Below are 17,955 nucleotides of genomic sequence, written 5' to 3' on the forward strand. Positions count from 1 at the left end.
ATTGATCCTCTCTTTCTCTTTCTATAAACATCCTATGAACATTTCTGAGTGCCTATGAAATGCCAAGAATCTCCACGGGCATTACATTTCAAAGGGGTTATCAGCTATAAGCAAAAACAAAGAAACAAACAAATAAACAAAAACCCCAATAGTGATAAAGTTTTGCCCCTACGAAATAAATACAAAGGATGATTGGGAAGGTGGACAGAGAAGGATACTTTCATCAAGGTGGTCAGGCAGGGCCTCTTTGAGGAGGTGATATTTAAACAGATTGGAACGACCAAAAGAGTGTTCTAGGAAAAGGAGTAGAAAAAAGGTCATCGCGATTGAAGTCAGGAGGGAGTGGTGGGAGAGGAGATTGAAGAGGGAGTCTGGGATGCTGCCTAAGGCTTTGCAGGCCAGCAAAGGAGTCTGGATTAGATTCCAAGTGCAATCAGAAGACATGGAAGGATTCTAAGACGAGAAGTGATATGACATGATTTATGTCACTTTAGCTGTGAGGAACAGGGATAAGAGTAGAAGCAGGAAAACCAATTAGGATGCTATTATACGAGACCGGAAGATGACATTTGACAGGTGGTGACAGTGGAGGTGGAATGAGACTGATTTTGGAAATGTTTTGGAGGTAGAGTTGACCCACATTCTTCATGGACTGGATATGAGAACTGAGGAAAAGAGAAGAACCACAAGTAGCTGCATGTTTTTTTGGCTTGAGGAACGGGTGCACGGTGATGACATTTAGTTTGGAGGAGAAGGCTGCAAGAATGAAGAACTGAGTATCACTGTATTATTTCCTTATTTCTTTATGCAGCCTCTACCTCACAGACCACGATTTCACTCTTTTTTTTAATTTTAAATTAATTTTTAAAATTTACATCCAAGTTAGTTAGCATATGATGCAACAATGATTTCGGGAGTGGATTCCTTAGTGCCCCTTACCCATTCAGCCCATCCCCCCCTCACAGCCCCTCCCGTAACCCTCTGTTTGTTCTCCATATTTAAGAGTCTCTTCTGTTTTGTCCCCCTCCCTGTTTTTATATTATTTTTGCTTCCCTTCCTTTATGTTCATCTGTTTTGTACCATGATTTCACTCTTTTCCCAATACCTTTATTTTCCTTCTCTACTTGCCCTGGCCTCTTTCTTATCCCAAACAGCCACTTCTACCTTTTCCTCTACCCCCATCCTCTCCTCAATCCCATGCAATCTGTTGCTATCCCCCCTCTATCCCAATAAATTCCTTCTTGCCAAACACAATGACCTCCTTGTTCTGAAATCCAAGTCCTCATTTTTCTTGACCTTTCTCTAGCGTTTAATACTGTTGACATTTCCTCCCTTGGGTTCTCTGAAATGATTTGTTTCTGGTCCTTCTAACCTTTATGGATGTTCTTCCCCTGTATCTTTGTTTCCTTACTTTTTCTTTGCCTCACCTTTGAAACGCTGGCATTTTCTTAGGGTTCCGGAGTAGGTCCTCTTTTCCTCTTACTCTGTACCTTTTCTTTTGGGGGTTTTATCTACTTCCATGAGCTATCACTTATTCTGATGTCCCCAGTGTAGCTCTCTCTCCTGGGTTCTAGACTCTCCTGTTCAATTACATAATAGAATTATGTTCTAGACTCTCCTGTTCAATTACATAATAGCTTCACTTTGATATCTTGTGGACATTTCAAACGCAACATGTTTAAAATCAAACTACTTACCTTCCCTCCTCCACTTAGTGTTTGTTCTTCCTGAAGTCTCCATCTTAGCAAATGGTATCATGATCCTCCCATTTACCTAAGCCATAAATCTCCTATTCCTTGATCTTGCAAATATAATCAATAATAAAATTCAGTTGGTTCTATGTCTTTGATAGTCCTCGAATCCTTCCCTTCTCTCCATTTCCATTCTTGCCCCCTATATTTTGATGTTTCTCATTTCTTTCCTGTAATACTAAAACAACCGCCTAAGTAGTCTCTCTGCTCACAGTGTTAATCACACTAATAAATTCTCCAAACTGGAGAATTTCTAAAGTGGACAATCTTGATCCCCTCAGCGTGCTCCTTGATCTCCTCAATGTCTCTCCATGGGCCTTGGGATAAGTTGAAACCTCTTAGGAAGAAATAAAAGACTTTTCCCATTACAAGACCTTGCTGATCTTTCTGGGTATGTCCTTTAGAACCTCTGCCAAGCATTCATACAATGCATTTACTGAGAATCTACTATTTGCTGGGCACTGCCTTTCACCTTCAACTCTCTGTGCACAACTTTAAAAAAAAATTTTTTTTTAATGTTTATTTATTTTTGAGAGAGAGAGAGTGAGAGAGACAGAGTGTGAGTAAGGGAGCGGCAGAGAGAGAGGGAGACACAGAATTGGAAGCAGGCTCCAGGCTCTGAGCTGTCAGCACAGAGCCCCACGCAGGGCTTGAACTCACAAACCAGGAGATCATGACCTGATCTGAAGTCATTGCCTAACCGACTGAGTCACCCAGGCACCCCAACAACTTTTACCAGGACTCTACACAGAGTACGTTCTCTGCCTGGAAAACATTTCTCTTTAACTTGCCCACTTGTCTGGATACTTCTGTTTATCCTTCCAAACTCGCTTCCAAACTCATCTTCTCTGGTAAGTTCTGTCAGGGTTAGGTACCCCTCTAATAAGCTCCCTGTTGATGTTATCTCACTGTTGTGTGATCAACCGTGTCCTCATCTGTCTCCTTTTTACACTATAAGTCCTTTATTTATTTATTTATTTTTTTAAATTTTTTTTTCAACGTTTTTTTAAATTTATTTTTGGGACAGAGAGAGACAGAGCATGAACGGGGGAGGGGCAGAGAGAGAGGGAGACACAGAATCGGAAACAGGCTCCAGGCTCTGAGCCATCAGCCCAGAGCCCGACGCGGGGCTCGAACCCACGGACTGCGAGATCGTGACCTGGCCGAAGTCGGACACTTAACCGACTGCGCCACCCAGGTGCCCCTATAAGTCCTTTAGAACAGGCTGTGCTCTTCATCTTTGTATTCCCAGTGCTTAACACAGTACCTGGCACACAGCAGGCATGCAATCATGAATGAATTAAAGCGGCAGAGCTAGGTTTCAGAGTCAGGTCTTTTCTCTGTGGCACAAATCTCACCCTTCTTCTTGCTACATCTTCAATCTGAAAAATTTGAAAACCTGGGATAGGTGTATTTTTTCCTACCATTAATTAAAATATAGACAAATAGATTATTAGCGCCATGAGGATTCAGTTGACTATTTATTTCTTGTTTAGCTCTTCCTCATCACTCCACGGTTTTGTTCATCAAAGTACTTGGGTTAACTAAATCCAAAATGACCAAAAGGTCTTTCCATACACTTTTATATCCTTTCTACCTCTTATCCTGTTGCTTCTACAACACCATCAAGGAAGAAGAGAGTAAGTACATCGGGAGTAAGGTTGGTTTTATTTTGGTTGTCTGGTAACTGACACTAGAAAATAATGTATCAACAGCAAATCACATCCCATTGTCCCTTCCCCCAAGGTCTCTATGGATGGGCGTTCAAGTTCCAGTGTTAAAATTTAACATTGCAAAATCCAGCTAAAATTGAAATTTTTATGTAGTGACTTCAATATAATCACAGAACTTTGCAAACGGAGGGAAACTTAGACATCTTTAGTCTAGCACTTTCATTAAGCTTCTGTGAGGAAACCGATGCTAGGAGACCTAGAATGGCTTGCCCAAGGTCAGCCAGTCTAAAGGAGGGGTAGGGACAAATTTCCTGACTTCCAGTTGCTGGATATTTCCTCTAAGCACCCTTTTATTTTCCATCTAAACAAATCATCCACACCAGAACCCACCTATTCACACAGTGTGTATTTTTATGATATCGCCTTTGTAGTATTCTTGTCATAAAAAGGAAGGACCTTAAAAAAGAATTCCCCCGTCTTGTCCAGGGGGAATTGGTAAAAGAGACAATTAGTACAGAAAGTAACGGGTTCCTATTTTGCAGGGTAGCCCTGTAATCACACTCTGTTCTCTGAGCGCCCCAATGCTAACCCAACCTTATTTGTGCTCCCAGGGCCCGGATTCCATTCAATTTCATGCCTTATTTAGTCTAAATGATCTCCCCAGCTTCCATGTGTATTTTTTGAGCTTCATTTTAGAAATATCATACTTAAATCTACTCTCTACTTGAGTCTGTTTTAGTTCTAATGCCGAGGAATGAGGATTCTGGGTAAAGGAAATAGAGGTGATAGATTTTTGTAAGCCTTGCATCTCAAGAATGGTTTTCTCAAATGGCAACTGGCAGTCTAATTTATTCCTCAAATGATGACGTTTTCCATGGGAATTAGAATTTAATTGGGATAATTTGTTTTCACAGACAGCAGAGATTTCTTTCCAAGAGTTTTCAGTTTGATAATGTTTTACCAGCGAGTGCACGGAGACCAAATATAAACCAGTTCTGAGAAACAGGAAGTGAACCTGACTGGTCTAGTCTGCATGTCCCTGGCAGTGACGCAAATACAGAAATCAAATTAGGAAAACAAGATATGTGGGTGTGAGGCAATCGATAATAATCCAGGATGCTACAACGCAAGGAAGAACGCCTTTAACCGAATGCCACTCATTTTAATAACACCCTGAGAAGTTTGATTTCCACTGAACATGCTAGGGGTTCGGAGCAGAATGAGCTTGGGTTCCCTAGCAACAGCATGTGCTTTTGAGACCGTCATTAGCCTTTCAGTTAATCCCGCCAACCCCTTACTTCTAAATGTATGACTGACATTAAAAAAAAAAAAAAAAAAAAGAAAAGAAAGAAAGAAATGGTATTTCAGAAAGTGCTTTGAAATTTCCAGGAGCAAAATGGAAAGGAATTGAAAAAAAAAAAAAAGTTGTCCTGAGAATTGTATCAGGTAAAAGATGTTCGTTGGTGCCCAGCCTTTCCCCACATTCACTGCTCTCAGTCCTGTTTCTGAACCTCCTGTTGGAGGGGAAATGGTTGAGAGTTTAGGGCAGTCCCCTCATGCAACATCAGTCCCAGTCTGAAAGTGGGGTGAGTAGTGGGGTGGCAGTTTGTGTGGGGCGGAGGCTGGGGGTGGGTAAGTGGGATGGGAGGGAATAAAACACAGAGGTTTCTTTCCCCATTTTATGCAGATTACATTATCCTGGTCGAAGGAGCTTGGGGAAGGAGGGTGGTGAGGGGGAATGAAGCTATTTTTCCTATTGATTGTTTAATTGCACCAGAGGCTGTTTGTCCGAGGCCCCTGGCCAAGAGCATTATTTTGGTGGCTAAAGTGAGGCCGGGCAGGTTTCCATCCCCTTCCTTAGTTTTAAGCAAGACAACCCTTAAAGCGCAGCCGGGCTATAGGAAATATGGTGTATGCTGACTTCTGCTACTCAGATGTACCCTAAAGCGCCAAGCCTGATGGGACGGTGGTTTTCAAACCCTGAATCATTGCTCTAGCTCTGTCCTGGGTTCGGGATGCACAACTCCTCTTTGTAGCCTGGGTCAACTGCGGGGCGTTATTAGAATGGTAATTATTGCTGCGTTTGGCTGGTCATCCTTATTATGGCCTGGGTCCTTTTCGACTGGACACTGGGCTCCTTCAGTTTGGCCGGGTGACTCCTAGTTCTCCCCGCCTCCCCACCTAACCCCCCCACCCCCTCCCTGCGCGCTCCCTTCCCAAGGCGACCACCTGCGCCGCCCCACTTACCATCTGCCCCGCGGGGAGGGCCCCTCGGGGTAGCGGTGCCCTCCCTGCTCCCGGGCGGCTCTGGGGGAGCTCGATGTTTGCCTCCAGCCCTCCGCTACCGGAGAGATCAGGTTCCTCCCCTCCTCCCCCTCCGGCTCCGGCCGCCGCCGCCGCCGCCTCCTTCTTGCATGACACAGCAGAACCGCAGCTGCTGCAGCAAGTCCCAACCATCCGCCCAGGAAGCGCCGCAACCGGGACTCGGGAGGGGCAGAGGGGGGCGAGGCTGGGGCCACCGCCGAGGGGGATTCTTGCCCCCACTTTGCACCACACACTTGTTTCCCAACCCAGGGGCATGGGAACAAAATCAGGCTAAAGCCGACAAGGCCGAGCCGTTGAGGAGTGCTGGGGTTTGGCGTCAGAAGGGATGGGACCAGAGAGAAGGGTGCGAAGGAGACCCCAGTAGGGGCAGGACATTGCAGGGAAGGAAGAGGCCGAGAAGTCAAGGGCCAGGCTGTGAAGGAGAATAAAGGAGGTCAAAGAGAGGTAAGGAGGGAGAGTTGTTGAGAAGGGAGACGGAGCTGGGGGGGCGGGGGGGTGGTGGAGAGCTGCAGGGGAGGGAGGACCGGGAGGGAGTACTGGGGGAGGCCTGAGCTAAGTACCCAGGCAGCATGAGGGCTGAACTGGGAGGCAAGGGCACAAAAGGGGAAAGGGATGTTGGATTTAGGCATTACATAGGAAGGTAAAAATTGGGGGACATATTATGGCATTAGAAGGGATGTTGTGGAGATCATTCATCATGGCTGATGAGGTAAACTGATGAGGTGGAAAGAGAGAGAGAGTCGAGGCAAAGCCAAAAGAACGGGTGATCTTACATCCCACCCTTTAGTTTCCTGAGAAGTTTTTCGTAATTCCGCCAGTACAAACAGGGAGTTTTCCTTATAAATGGAACAGCATGAACTAAAGCATAGAAGTAGCTGTTTAGCTCAGATTTACAGCACAGGATTTCCATGGTCCACAAAAACTTTAAGGCAGAGATTTGGGATTTAAGGCATAAGCGCATAAAGGGGTGGTGATTCAGTAATCCGGAGGGCACTCAAAACTGATGTTACAGTTTCCACACAGCACTGGATTTGAATAAGTATTTCAGAGTGTTTGTTAAATGCTTCAGTTAAATGCACTGGAAATGATGACAAAATTATTGGCTGCAACTATCCTAAAAATGCACCTGCTCTTTTTCTTTCTCTCTATACTCACGTACACACACATACGTACACACACACACACACACACACACACACACACACATACACACACGTGTAATTTCGAGGGTCTAGCATGTACAGTATGATTAAGGGAAACATATGTTTTTCTGATGATTTTATTTCCTACCGAAACACACGCTACTAGCATTTTACAGCAAACCAGCTGCTTCTCACCATTTGAAACAATGTGGTCAGAAAACTAATGCAAACACTGCCACTTTGGTTTTGTTTGTACCTTCCAGGTCACATCTACGTACCTCACTTCCTGACACAAACAAGTTTTTACTGTTGTCAGCAACAAAGCCCTAATATAGCTGCGGAAGAGAAAAACTGCATTGCATTTAGCCTCCTGCAAGCATCATCAACAGTTACCGGAGGAATGTAATTCCAGAAAGCTTTAAAGCTGGTGGTGATGGTAATTATGTCTCAGATGCCTGATTCTATTTCTGTTATTATTGTTTTGTCATTTCTGTTCTACCCAAGAGCTGGCTGAACTCGCAGAGACGAATCCAGTTTTTCTTCTTGACTTGGTACAAAATTAATCAGACCTGATAGAAAACTCATTGCTCTTGGGGAAAATCAAGTAGGAGCCACGAAATGTCATTTTAGCAGAGCGTGGGTTTTGCGACTGTAGGAAAGGATTTGAAGACGCTCCTTCTGTTCGGTTTCCTATGTAACGAGCAAAGGCTACACGCACGCACAGACGCCACAGCTCCCGGATGCTGTGGCTCCCTTATCTGGGCTCCTGCAGCGCCAGAAGCCCCTTCGGGATGCTGCGAGGGGCTCCCGGTGGGTGGTGGTAGGAACGCTGCGGCCGCGGCCACTCCAGCCGCTGCTGCTGTTGTTGCTGCTGCAGTCACGTGGGAGCCCCTTTAAGTTTCCATAGAGAGGCCTCTCCGGTGTCACATGATGGACATGATATAATGAAACAACATTGTGGAGAGGAAAGCATTAGGGGAGCCCACGGCTACGAAAACAAGTGAGTGAGAAGAGGTGGGAGGAAGAGAAACTACGCCACCTCCCCTGCAGCCGAGCCGCACGCAGCAGCCAGCGAGAAGTGGGCGACGCCGGGGGGGGGGGGGGGGGGGAAGGGGGGGCAGGGAGACGGGGTCCTCAGCCCCGGCCCGGGGACCCCGCCGCCCACCGCGGAGAGAACAACTTTTAGCCGGCAGCCTCGGCCACCGCCGCACCTGTCTCCGGAGCCTCCATCGCTCCTCGTGACGATCAAAGGGAAATTCTAGAAGAATATGCTCTACAAATATACATGCGCATCATTTTCCTCCTCGCGTCTGGCTCTGGAAGGAGGAAAGAGAAAGGGATTCTAGCGGCAGCGTGCGTTCCGCCCCAAGGTAAGTTGTGGAGGGTGGGGAGAGCCGGCCCAGCGGGACTTTGGGGTGGGAATTTTGTTCCCCGTTTAGCCCTCTCGAGGTGAACGGGGCGTCCCCTCGCTCCTGACGAGGCGGACGGGTCGGATGGTCCAGCAGAAACATTTCCACTGTGGACTGTTATTTCCTCTTTCGCACGCCCGGCGGTCCCACCCTCGGACTCCCCGGGGCCCCTGGCCTCCCCCCGGAAGGGGCGGCAGGTCACGGCCGGGATGTTCGGGAGCGGGGCGAGGGAAGGTAGGGGTTGTGGCGTTGGCCGGGAATGCCGAGGCGGTTTCGCCATGTTTGTGTTGCTAAGAGCACTTTTTTCCCCTTTGAGGTGGCTTGATGCCACATGGCTCCTCCGGAGCCGCTGCCGGGTTGAGAGAGAGAGCGAGAGTGTGTGTGTGTGTGTGTGTGTTTTCAATGTCCGCATTCCAGCTAATGTTGCGCAGATAAAATTCAAACTTGAGGTAAACAGAAGAGGAGGAGGAGGAGGAGGGGGGGGAGGGAGGGGGGAGACTGTTTCCATTTCGAGATCCCACCTCTTCACTCCGCGGAAACCAACATCCCGAATCTGGAGAGCGCTCGCTGGTTTCTCCCACCTACCCCACCTTTGCTGTCGACTAGAAGTCAGGCGGCGAGGGGGAGGGTACTTATGGAGGACGCGGCGTCTGGGTTCAGAAAGGGAAAAACACCCCTGGCACTCGGGCCTGGGGCTACCTCCTCCTTTTCTCCGGGAGGGATGGAGGCTGTCTTGGGATCGCTCTGGGCCTGGGGGACGGGAGGTCGGCGCTCCCGGGCGGGGCGAGGGGGTGCTTGCCCCACTCCCTCCCTCTTACTTTCGGGGACCGGACGGTCTCGCTCCCACCCCACCCCAGGCGCAGGTTCCTGCAGGCGGGCTGGGTGGGTCTCCGGGCTTCCAGAGGGCTGGTTGCGTAGCAGGTGTGTGGTGGGCATTTCTATTTTGCAAGTCTTGCATTTGGTGGGACGGCGTGGATGGACAGAGCTGCGTCTTAATTTTTTTTTTTTTTTGCAAATTAGGGAGAAAAATCAAGACGTTCCACCCCGCCCCTCCTGTTTTAAATACGGATTCAGCTCGAAGCTAGGCTGAAGGGTGAGTGGGGATGTTTAAGGGTGAGGGTGAGCTTCGTCATGTGGAAAACTAGGCTTTTGACAGCTTGTGGCCACCCCCCGCCCCCCCCCCCCCGCCCGGGCGGAGTGCGGGCTCGGTGGTCTGACAGGGGTGACGTCCCGCGGGGTGGGAGCAGGCGCAGGGTCCCGAAGTGCGCCAGGGTCCGCAGCCCTTGTCGCGGGGGAGTGCCTGGCCACGTGAGGGTGGTCTGCGGAAGCGCCGGAGCCGAGAGATGGGCGTGAAGTGCGTAGCACAGTGGTGCCGGGGGCGGACACGAAACAGCCGTGGGCGGTGGAGCGCGGAGGAGCGGAGACTCGCGCGGGCCCGGCCCCGGAGCCGAGGCGACCGTTTCATTCCGAGCGGCGGCCGGAGCCGGGCGCCTTCCCCGCCGGGCCGGCGTCCCGGGCGCGGGTGGGTGCGCACTTCACGGCCCTCTCCCGGGAGACCGTTTCCGGGCGGGGTCCCCGGCCACGAGCGAGGGCTGTAAACAGGGTGGCGCCCTCTGCCCTCCCGCCCCCGGCCTGCCGGGGCGCGCGGCCGGCGGCGCCCGGAGCGGCGGAGGCGCGGCCGCGGCGCCGGCCAGTGGCGGCGGGGGCGCGCCCGCTCCCCGCCGCCCCCGCGCGCCCCCGCCGCCCTGCCGGCCGGCCTCCTCTGTTTTTGTTTTGATGGAGCCCGCGTGCAGCTGGCGCGTGTCGAGTCACGTGCCAGGGGCGGGAGGGGGCTGGGGCGCGGGAGGCGAGGGCGCGGTGACGCACGCGTCCGGAGGGCCTGCCGCGGGGCTAGGGGCGAGGGGGCGTGTGCTCCAGGCAGATCTCGGTGGTGCGGGGTGTCGAGGCCGCATCTGGTGGGGTTCGTGGGAGTTGATGCTCGGTAAGCCGCATTCGGACGTGGGTGTGAATCCCACCGCACTTCTAGTTCGTCGTCACCGCCTCTAGGTGAGCCTCATCCATCCGGGCGGGGGCCCGGCGTGCGCTGGTTCGGTCCAAGATGGAGCGGACCTTACCGGCGTGTGTATTTTCTGCGGGCACGTAGAGACCTGTATGTCGTGCTTAATCCTGGCTGCAAGTTATAAACAACTTGAGAAAGACTCCTATGCGTGGCCCAATCCCAGACTGATTGACCCCAAATCCAAATAGGGCTTGGACGATAGAGTATTTAGGAAAAAACCTTTCTCGGTGTGTTTGATGCACAGTGAGGGGCGAGAACTTACAGAGGTCGCCCCCGTGATGGCATAGATGTTTGTGAAACGATCTGTAGGGAGGAAATAGTAAAAATAGCTTAAATAGTTAACACGTATTAACACTGGATGGGTCACTGTCTGCACTGTGGCGACGCGGGTATGGATATTTGATGAAACATTGTCGGCCCCATTTTACAGCTGGGAAATTGAAATTCACGAGGAGAGGTAAGAGTTGGTCAGTGATGATACCTGATTAGTACCCGGGGAGGCTGACTCCAGACCTCAAGTTTTAGACCATTGCATATGCTGCATCTGAAATAACACCTTGACCTAAGGGCCATGGATTTGAGTGAATAGGAATACTTACATGTTTGCCCACGATCCCGCGAGTGTATGTGCCTATGTTTATATATATTTTTTATCTACGAAGTTTTACTGGTATTGTCGGGGGGATAGGGGAGAATCACTTGGTGAATTCGTTAAGGCCTGTAGGCTACTAATATTTACATGAAGTTTATTGTGTAGAGAGAGGGATCCGAGTAATGTGAAGAGAACAGATTCTGTGGAAGTTTTTTGTTTTGTTTTTGTTTTGAGGCTTGAACATAGCGTTTGTGAAGTGAAGAGTCTGGAAGGTGCAGATATTTTCTAAGGATTTACATGAGCAGCCACAATAAGCCCCTTCGGTTCTTCCTAATGACTGCTGCCTAGTATTTGTTAGCTGTAAAGCAGACATAGGCATATTACCAAGTTTTAGGGATTGGTTTTCATGTGGCGTGCAGTTTGGGTTAGAAAAGTTTATAGACCCACTGAGGCAAGCCGGACACAAATATGAGTGTCATGGGTCTGGCATGGACATGATCTCTCTCCTTCTCCTGTCATCCCTGTCCTTCTTAAGCCACCAAGAACACTTTTCTCCAGCATTGCCTAACCAGTTGTGGTTCATTTGCACAGCTCTGCACAGGTTGTTCCTCTGCTTCTTGAGGACCTGGTTCCAAATTTCCCCTGGTTTCTGTTCAGAAAACATTTAAATACCCTCCCTGTGTCACCGCTGTGTTCTGTATGTATCTGTGTTGCTGCATGTTTTACAACACAGGGTATTTTTGTTTACATGTTAGACACTCTGACTAAATCCAGCTTGTCAAAGGTGCTAATGGTGATTCTTTGTGTATCACTGGGACACAGTAGGCATGTAAGTTTATCGTGTGGGTCTGAATTGAATTTGTGTTGCGTTATACGTGGTGTTCGCCTCTGTCACCCATCCTCATTCTTAAATGTCTTCATCTTCTCTGCTGCTAGCTTATTAGGCTCAAAGCACACATCCTTGAACAGAGAACACGGAATACTATGGACACGTTCTTGTGAAAGGAACAGAACCGAAGGAGCAAAATGTAATCAATTTTCACTTGTTTCCGAATTTCATTCCCAGTTGGCTAACTGGACCGCGTGAATTTTCTTGGTTACTCCTGTAAACTGGGACGGATGCTCAACATCCTCACTTTTCAGCTTGTTTAGAAAAGAAGAAAGGGCACTCTGTTATAGACGGACGTATTTTATGTGCCATAGCAGAGTATAGATGCTTAATCACTTTTCATTACACTGTAATTTTTAGATTTAGTATTACCGGGGTATTTATAGAGCGGCATTATCCCGTAGGGCTTTCTGAGACCATAGACATGAATTTTACTGATATATTTTTAATGACTTCAAGTAATAGCCACTAGCCGCCACTTGAAGAGTTTAAACGTGGCTAGTGTGACATAGGAACGGATTTCTAGTTGATTTCAGCGTAAAGAGCCACCACTAGCTAGGGGCAAAGGTATTGGACAGCACAGCTACGGAGGGTTCGCTTATGGTTAAGTCTGGTACTTGACAGGTAAACGTTTAGGCTGAAGTTATTCTGCCTTTACAAGAAAAATCTTGATTCATTTCCTAGGGCCTAACACTGTGCTTCTTGTTCATAGATTATAAGGTGTTTACTAGGTGATATTTTCGACCTATATGAGGTCTTCATATTATAGAGCATTTGTCTGTGTGTTCTGGGAACTTTCCACGTAATTCATGTCATCTCCCTTTTTTTAGGAGCAGAGTGGAGTGATTATGAATAGTTGTAATTATGAGTAGTTACAAGTCAAAGGGATTTGAGTCCTTGACCTGTAAACTAAATGAAAGTCCCATAAGCATAATCATTACTTCTCTAAGATGTGTTGTGAAAAGCAGGCGCTGTGTTTGTCCTGCTGAACCTTGTATCCCTGGTGCCTCATACAGTATCTGACACATACCAAGCATTTATAATTAGTTGTCGAATGGATGAATGTTCAAGTAGGTTAACCCCTCTAATGTGGCTTCAGAAGGTACGTGTATAGAGCTGAACAAGAGGCTGAGTACCAGTAACTACACCGTATTTATGGTTCTTCCAAGGAATGCAGTCTTTCCCAGGACATTATTGTTCACTCAGTGACTTTGATTTCTTCCCTGTAAGGTATGTAGCAGGACTTGTGATCCTTTATTGATAACACGGAAGTAAAGTCACGAGAAGATTGGTGGTCAGGTCATACAGAGAGAGTTGGAAGCGTAAGTCAGATTGAAGTAGTTACTTCTATTGCCTTATGCACTCGTCCCCGATTCTTTTTCAGTGAAATAAACTCATGGCACTGAGCTATGTTAGAAAATTTGGTTTGTAAAGTTGAAGGTAATTATGTATGTTAATAGAGTCTGAAAACAGCTCTGAAAATACATCTAGTATGGCATGACATGGAGAAAAGAGCTTCAACATGAGAAACAGGAACGGAAGCATTTATTTCTTAAATCTCTAAATCTCAGTCTGTGGTAATCCTAACACCCAAGTTATAAATTTCTCAAAGGGAATATTTAAAAACGTAAATAGAAACAGATGTTTAGGTTGTGCAGATAACCACTACCATGCTTTGAAATATTTATGTCGGAAGGTACTATATACATCAAACATCTGTTCAGAACGAGAGCCCCAAGGCCCACAATCGTAGATTTCATTTCATGTGGTGGGTGCTGTATTGGGGAGTTGATGACGGAGCCCGATATGTGGTCTGGTGCTTGTCGAAGGTGGTGCACAGGCTGCTGTCACCGCTGTGCCTCAGACTTCCCTTCCTCGTGGTGTGAGGTGTGGCTGGGTTACAGGCTCGTCCTCAGGCCTAGGACGCAGGCTAGCTTCCTATTTTTCTGCCGCTGTGTGTTCCGCAAATGAACACTAATTTTATACTAGAGTAAGTAAAATATATTTGAAAATGCAAATCTATCATTGAGAAAAGATCACGTGATACATTCCAAGATAAAACATGAAGTGTATTTTTCGGGGGGGGGGGAGTGGGGAGGGGAGGGCAACTTTCCCTTTAGCGATTTCTGGCCTTTTAATCCATGGCTCTTTACACACATTTGGTGTGCGCTTCTTTGATGTCAGTGGTAGTGGGGGGAAGCCCCAAAACTGTTAACCACGTGTCCCATAAATTTGGGGGCCCTTAAAACCAAAACCAAAACACAACTATAACAAGACAAAGCTAACCTCTCCTGTCAGCAACAAAAGTTAACCCAAGCAATCAATTAAATATAAAGGACTGTGAGATTTGAGTTGTGTAGAGGTCGGTAACATGAAGGGTTTTTGTTTTGAAGGCATTAAATGTAAATTGTTCTAGATACAAGAATTTGTATGTGTTTAACCATGTAGCAATAATAAAAGAATTCATATTGCAGTAGGTCAAGATGGATGTATTTGTCTAGAAGATCCTGTGGGACCACTTCGGATTCAGGTGTGTAGTTAAAGAATCATTTCAGGTTTATTGAGAACTGTCCCTAGTGACGTCGGTCACTGACTTGGTATAATAATTGAGGGAAGTTAACTGGTTTCATTTCTTTCTCCTCACTGGGGTGGGTGGATTGGATCACTGGTTCCCAGACTTAGCATGCGTTAGGCTCAGCCAGGGCTTGTTAAATCCAGATTGTCGGAGCCCCGGCCCAGAGTTTCTGACTCAGCAGGTCTAGGGTGGGCCTCACGATCTGTAGTTTTTGCAAGTTTCTAGGAGATGCTGCTGCTGGTCGGGACTACATTTTGAGAACCACTGGATTAGATCATCTTTTGTAAAGTTGTATAATCCTGGGCCTGTTTCTTCATTTTTCAAGTGGCAGGCACCTGTCCTTTGAATTCTGCAGTATCGTGTCCTTTAAAGATTGCTGGATGGCAGCCTGAGTTGTAAAAGTTTAAAATGGATTAATTTAATTTTATGAGAATTCAGGTATTTTGCAAAATCTTTGGATCTGTTCAAATTTAGATTGGGTATTCTCACCCAGTAGTCGAGGTCCCCAGTTAAATTATACTGAAATATTTCCGATGTTATTAAAAGACAACACTGTTCTCTGTTTCTTAAACCTGAATGTTCTATCAAATATAACCAAGCAACTTTTAATAGCTCCAGGATATGATGGAGCACATTACATAATTGGGAGCTCACTAAATAAAATGGTGTTTATGAGACAAAGCTCCTTTCCTAGTTAAAACTCTGTGAGTTTGGGTTCTTGGTAGATGGATAGCATTAACCTGGACATCCTTCCAAGTTAACTGCTTTAGCAGAAGAGTCACGGCTACAGGAAGGAGATGCTCGTTAGGGGATTAAGAGTAAGTTGTCACGGCATGGCCATTCCCTGTCTTGAGGACTTTGGGGAACAGTGGAGGCTCTGCAGTTTGTAAATGAGGAGCGTTTCGGGCTAAAATCTGGTAGGACGGCTGTGGAGCCGGGAGATGTCATAAAGCGGCCCTTGCAGGTCACGTGTACTGTTCTTACCCAGAGTGTGTGTTTATTTTTGTGGTGGTGGTGGTGGCAGGGGGAAGTAGTGAAGGGGCTTTGAGGAGGGGTTGGTGGCGATTCTAAGGCATTCTGACAGGTTGTGCTCTGGAAATATTCCATATTAAACTAGACTCCCAGGTGCCAAGAGCCAGATGGACTCACAGTCTGAGGTGAGTTGAAGTGAGGATTGACAGTACATTCTAATGTGAGTGAATTTATGGGAGAAGAAAGGATAGCAAGAATTTTTTTTAAAAATTTTTTTAATGTTTATTTTTTCTTGAGACAGAGACAGAGTGTGAACAGGGGAGGGGTGGAGAGAGAGGGAGACACAGAATCCGAAACAGGCCCCAGGCTCCAAGCTGTCAGCACAGAGCCTGACGCGGGGCTCGAACCCACGAACTGGGAGATCATGACTTGAGCTGAAGTCGGATGCCCAGCCACTGAGCCACTCAGGTGCCCCAGGATAGCAAGAATTTTTAAGGGAAAAATCTTACCTGAGAGCAAGGAAATAAAAAAGAAATGGGTGAGGTGTAGGGGATGGCAGGGTAAAAATGAAAGGTTTTAAGTTTTTTAAATGTTCTAAAACTGTGTGTATGTCAAGACTAGTTAATAGCACAGGGTTCTTTGTTAGAAAATAACTTAATGAGTTTTCCTTTTAATTTCCAGCGAATGCTTCAAGATACCACCAGATGCTATTATTTGACTTCTCTCGCATGCCTTTCCAACGTTATGCCCAAGATCCATACAGTGCTTACTTTTTTAGATTGCTTTATGATCGTTAACTTGTTTAAATCAAATTCCTGGAAGGCACACACAGTGTTTATTATTGGATGTGTTTTACGGATTAGGAAGCAAATCATTTGCACAGGCCACAAATCTGGGCGGAGGCCATGAGATCTCACTGCTTTTCATGTCTGCTGGTGTTAATTTTATCTTGAAATTCTCGGTTTTCTAACTGCTTTTATAAAATGATTGAACCTTAAATCTTAAAGTTGAGTCAGCATCCATATAATTGATTTTAGACTGTATTTCAAGGAAAGGGCCTTAGATTTTGATGTACTGTTTTTTTCTTTGAAAAGGACCACATGTGACTTGCTGCTCGTCATTTCTTGACTCCAACATCTGTGACATAATCTTCGGAGCTAAATCTGTGACACTGGTTTGAATTCTTTAGACTTGCGGGTTTGAATTCTTTAGACTTGCGAGTTTGAGGCTGGGGTTGGCAGTCTCTGTATGACAGGAGTGCTGGGGATGGCCCTTGGACCAGTTTTCACTCAGCAGTGGGAGGCGGGGTGTGCTGCTGTGTTACCTCCCGCCTTCCCCTTCCTCAGCATCTTTTAAAAGCCTCCTGTGCTTCGGGGAGTTAAGACACTTAGTGTTTTTCTTGTATTTAATCACATTAGCACCGGGCAACATCGTCTTTGCCCTTGTCACATGTCTTCAGTTTCCTCTCTTCCAACTTGTGTCACTTCTTTTCTTAGTTAGGCATCTAGCTTCTCAGGCTGACTTCTGGTCGGCCAAAGCCCCCCATCTGTGGATTTCCTTCATGATCCTGCCTCCACGTGTTTCTCTTCTTCCTTTCCCTGCCAGTTCTCTCCTTGTGCTGTGGCCGATTTTATTTAGTTTGGTGGAAAGGGTATTAAGGTAGAGTAGTGTCGGTAACTGTAAGAACGATTAGTGGGTACGTGCCCCTTGGGATGCTCTGCTAAGTGCTTCGTGTTCTTCCCACGGGATCCTAGTTCCCACTTGCTACGGAACCGTGGGGGAGAATGTCCAACTCTGTGGCATAGGCTGTCATCTGGAAAACGGGGGCTTGGGGGAGTGAGGTGTGTCTGGCCCTACAATGTTGTGATTGAGTTTATTCACCCTCGCAGGAATACTTCAGCTTTCTGAAAGATACCTGTTACTCAAGACTGGGGTCTCACTGTAGGGGTGTTGCTGCTCAATCCCAGGAGCAGGATCCAGGACTCCTTATTTCAGACTGCCTGCGGTGTGGCCGGCCTTCTTTTTCCTTCAGAAGCCAGGGAGGAGCCTCAGGGCACCCTTCTCCATTCTTGTGCCATCTACAGTAGAAGACCTGAAAACTGAACCTGAACACTCCACTTTGGAAAGGTTGCTGACCCCGATTTGGAAGACTTTGCCACTTCTCATCTCCATGGTGGTGGCATTCTGCTTCTAAAGACATCTTTTTTTATTGATGGTTCATTAGGGGAGTTTCTGGGAACCTGCTTAATTCTTCTGTTAATTCTTGAACAGCTTATTAAAAAAATGCTACCTCACAGGTTTTCTCTTGCAAAATTATACGTGGTCTGTGACCTTGAGTGCCTGTTTCCTATTTCTAGGGGAATTTTTGTTACTACTGAATCTTTCTGTAATGTTCACAGCTAAGCCAAGCTACTTATCTGTTCATTGTCAAGGCCACTGACAATTGTTTTGCTTTCTGCTTTCGTATTGATGTATCATGCATTCATTGCACGTATTGTCCATTTTCTAAAAATCTATGATTATCTTTTTTGTTTCTTTATGTTTCCAGAGAGATTAATCATTGCTGTG

At 46.9% G+C, this 17,955-nt stretch overlaps 1 protein-coding gene and 1 long non-coding RNA gene across 16 annotated transcripts in view; one reads left to right on the forward strand and one right to left on the reverse strand.

Annotated features, from left to right (window-relative positions):
- Nucleotides 1–5,810, reverse strand: part of MKLN1 (muskelin 1) — a 378,677-nt gene extending 372,867 nt beyond the window's left edge. The window contains exon 1 of the mRNA XM_086689876.1: nucleotides 5,672–5,810. The gene's annotated coding sequence lies outside the window, so the exon portion shown is untranslated. The remainder of the gene's footprint in view (nucleotides 1–5,671) is intronic.
- Nucleotides 5,811–5,836: 26 nt separating this feature from the next.
- Nucleotides 5,837–17,955, forward strand: part of LOC147583057 (uncharacterized) — a 219,472-nt gene continuing 207,353 nt past the window's right edge. For all 15 annotated transcript variants that reach the window (XR_015244904.1, XR_015244910.1, XR_015244909.1 and 12 more), the window contains exons 1-3: nucleotides 5,837–6,193; nucleotides 7,155–8,261; nucleotides 9,321–9,393. This is a non-coding gene — a long non-coding RNA (uncharacterized LOC147583057). The remainder of the gene's footprint in view (nucleotides 6,194–7,154; nucleotides 8,262–9,320; nucleotides 9,394–17,955) is intronic.

This window comes from Puma concolor, chromosome A2 (assembly GCF_028749965.1).
Source record: "Puma concolor isolate L17-30 chromosome A2, mPumCon1.1.hap2, whole genome shotgun sequence".
Taxonomy (NCBI): domain Eukaryota; kingdom Metazoa; phylum Chordata; class Mammalia; order Carnivora; family Felidae; genus Puma; species Puma concolor.